Consider the following 4,161-nt stretch of genomic DNA (forward strand, 5'->3'; position numbering starts at 1 on the left):
TTTCAAATAGTCATCTGTGTCCATCCTTAAATTAAAATGCTTTGAAAGAAATTCTTTCCATTTCAAATGGAAGTAAAACTAAAACCTAGAAATTTTGTCAAGAAATATAAGGGACACTGAGGTTTTTTAATATGACTGAACTTTATTATTCCACAAAATATCCCACACAATAATCCATAATTTTAAAATTAAATTTTATTCTAAATTTAATGAACATCCAAAAAATCCCCATTGACTAAGTAGACCAGAAAAAAGTATTATATGCAAAACCATGGATTTCTGTTATATACAAATTGATTTAAATGTGTTTGTGTATTAATCTATTATCTTCAAAGCTGTCTTAATTTTCTATTTCCTTATTAACTTCCTTCTTTTCTTTCTTGTGCATTAAAAATGCTTCAGTGACCCCTAGTCTTTCTTTTTTTTTGCAACACTATTACTAGTTCCCTCTCCACAAATAAAGAAAATCATAATCCTCTTAGCAGAGTTAAGAAAATAAAACCCATACATCATCATGCCTGAAAATATAGCAACAACCAAATGGGGTCATGAAGAATTGAACATAACTGAAAATGACTGAACAGCAACATCTTAGTGTAAAGAGAAGTGGTGGCATCAAGAAATGAAGGACACAGATAAGCAGCATTATCTCTCTCCTTCAAATGTTGTTAGGTATCCCTTCAAAATTTCAGAAGATTTAAGGTGTTCTGCAGGGGGATTGGGCATGGGGATTGCTTACTGAGCTAACTCTTTTTACATTACTGAAAATATTTTGTTAAATTGTCAATGTATATCATCTATCTGTGTGCTGAGATGAATAGCTACATAATCATTGGTGATCTGACCCATGGTGGTGGGACTTGATCAGGTCTATAATATATTGAATACTTTAATGGTGGATCTATAATCTCACTGATCTGAGTACTCTGACCAAGGGTACAGATTGCAACTTATCTATTCCTATACATGTATCATCATCATCATCATCATCATCATCATCAATGATGATTAAGAGGAAGAGATAAAGGAGGCTGCCTTACCACATTAAACACTCCATAAAGCATGGGGCAATGGAAAGTAAGGGCATGTCAGCCATAGTGATGGTCAAGTACTCTGTACACTGAGATCACTGTAGTAGCTTTGGTGGTTGGATAAGAAGCCTGGATTGGGCTCATCAGCTCTGTCAATGCCACTACTGAGGTTAGCAGCCATGCCGATGTGATATTACTGCTGCTATGACTCTAAGAAATTGGCAGGGCAGCATATGTTTTCAGGCCAGCCCTACTGAGAACTATTGTAATGATCAGCTTCACACAGAGGAAAGCAAAGGAAATGGAGCTCCTTCATGTTCTGTTACACAAAATGGCAAGATGCATTGAAACAAATTAGAAATATCAATATCCCACCTGCTGGAAATGGCCTAGTACAGATGGTACTGACAACAAAAGTAGGCAAAGGTTGAGTTCATATGAAATGGACTGGAATGTTTTTTTTATTTGCAAGTAATACACAATAAAAGTGAAAACAGAATTTGACGCATACATATAAAGCCTTCTACTACTGTTTGTCAATGATTTCCTCACTTCCAAGTGACAAAACAATATATTATAGATCAATGTAGGTTAGCATAAGAAATAACTTCTTTCCTAAGCCCAAATTAGATGAACTAAGAATGGATATTGAGATATTAATTAAAACTGAAGCAGAAAAAGATAAAAGAAAAAGGCATTCAAAATTTACACTACACACCACCTCCAGAAGTGCTGTCCAGTAACAAAAGAAATGGCAAAAATCATAATGATATCTTAAAATATTTTGAAAAAATATGGGTATGATTGGAATGAAATTTTGAAAAGCAAATAGATGACATGAATCCAACCAACAGATTGAGAAATGATGGGTGGTGGCATGGGATATTTGAAAAATCTGATATGTTATATCCATTATTAACAAACATATTACCCTAAAATATTTGATAGGGAATAAATGACTACTTTCAGGACTTGCATACAATAGTATCTGCTATGGTCCTTATCATGGTAAGGACCACATGAGGAATACTCTTAGTAAAAAAAAATCACATCTTTGGCAAAAGCTACTTAAGAAAATTATTGAAAAACTGTAGAAAGAAAATGGAAGATGAAATCACTATGTAGATGGCAAATACACATAGAAAATTTGAATACTATGTCACCTGATTAAGGGCAATGAAAAAGAATTATAGAATGTGGTCTGGAAAAATTGTATCTGAAATTCTTGATATTTTAAACAATAATTGAAAATGAAACTAAAAAATGTAAGGAGATTCAAGAATCAAAGACCTAAATACATAATTCAACATAAATCAAAAGGTAAGATATACAGATTTGAAAAGGCAAGAAATTGTAGTTAGCTGGCTAATATTTATATTAACACTTGAAGAACATGCCTACTTGGAGCTTACTATTCCCTGGACCCGAGTTCCTAGAAGAAGGCAGCTAACAGGAGTATTAAGGGTTCATGGCTTCTAAAGAGATTATTGAAGGTCTCCAGGATGTGCTCACCTGAAGCACTTGTCAGGTCTATCTCATAGGCTCAGTGAGCATAAATTGTGGATATAGTGTTTGCCAATTTTGTCTCAGTGGCTCCAGCAAAGTTTCCATGCTTTTCTCCCATCCTGAGTGTAGGAAGTCTTCCAGGCAAGAGCTTTTAAATCCACTTTAAAGAAAAGAAGCCTGCTGTCACCATCAGACAACATCAGCAGAGACCTGAGGGACCCAGCAGGGACCAGGAGGCTCAGAAGCTGTTCTGTATGGATAATAAGACCCTACTCTGTGTATCCTGTTCATCATCCCAGGAACATGAGACTCACACCATCTGATTCATAGAAGAGGCTGCTGAGGACTATAGGAAAAAGCTCCAGGAGAATCTGAAACTTGTACATGGAAATTTAAAAGAGGTTCACAAGTCAATACTTGAGAAAAGAAAGTACCTTGGATGTGAGTTGTCATGTGGACAGAATAAGTAGAATTGTCAAAAGAAATGTTTGAGGAAAATTTTCAAGAAATAAGTGAATTCTTGAGTGATAAAGAAGAGGATGTCCATAGTCTTATGGAGCTGGATGAGAGGGAAAATGAAATGTCTGAGCACTTTAAGGACTACTAGGGCCAGCAAGAAATCCAAAACACAGAGAAAAAGAGGATAAGCAGCCTTCAACTATCCTAACACAGGTATTACTTAAAGGAAATGGTCATAGGAATGCAAGAAAAGTCTCAGATGCCAGATATATACCTGCTTCAGGATGCAGGATGCAGGAAAAAACACTGAGCAAGAATGTGTCACTGTTGCTTCAAAGACCAGAACCTTTCACACCAAACCTGATCAATTCTTATTCACAGATTTAAGCAAGTTTTGAGGAAATTCCAAGAATCTTGACTGTTACAGAGTCATTATCCACATGAATTATCTGATAATAAAAAGAGGACTTTCACATGTGCAGATATTTCTTTAGGTCAGATGTGTGCTGTCTATACCTCCAAAAGTCTCCACTATATGAATGGAAGGGAATTGTCTATTACACAACTGGACATGGATGGAATTTCTGAAGAGGAACAAGAATATCCCACTTTTGTCTACTACTGTTTGTCAGTTGAAAGGGAGAATTCATCTAGTGGCATCCTTCCTCACCTCTCAGCATAAAGACTTTAGGTACAAATGCCTGGGTAAACCAAGTAGAAAGATTTCAAGATGATCCTGGAATTATATTCCACTTTTTTATCTTAATGCATGTACAAAAGGGAATCTAGTTGGGCAGAATTGGAGACTGAGAACTACTCTACCAGGGGAAATGTCAATTTTGGTTTTGGTAATTAAGAAGTTGTAAACACAATGGGATCTCTTTTATTCTCTACCCTTAAGTAAGTTATGTCTGTGACAAATGTAATCTGCTATAGAAAATTATCCGTAAAAACTTGCCATTCCCTCCTTTATGTTTCCATTATCATTAGTGTTTAAGGGGTGTTGGGCTTGTAGTGAAGGAGAGACTTTTGTTGTAATTCAACCACTTCATTACCCACTGACTGTGGCCACGGACAGACACACAAGTTGTGAAACAGGTTGAGTCCTACAGAGCATCACACAATGCAAATTTAATAAATATTTTGGCTTCTTCCCCCCCCAAAA

The 4,161-nt window shown here is 35.8% G+C and overlaps 1 pseudogene; it reads left to right on the forward strand.

Annotated features, from left to right (window-relative positions):
* Positions 1–2,499: 2,499 nt before the first annotated feature.
* Positions 2,500–3,678, forward strand: LOC118836907 (annotated as a pseudogene).
* Positions 3,679–4,161: the final 483 nt, after the last annotated feature.

This window comes from Trichosurus vulpecula, chromosome 1 (assembly GCF_011100635.1).
Source record: "Trichosurus vulpecula isolate mTriVul1 chromosome 1, mTriVul1.pri, whole genome shotgun sequence".
Lineage (NCBI taxonomy): Eukaryota > Metazoa > Chordata > Mammalia > Diprotodontia > Phalangeridae > Trichosurus > Trichosurus vulpecula.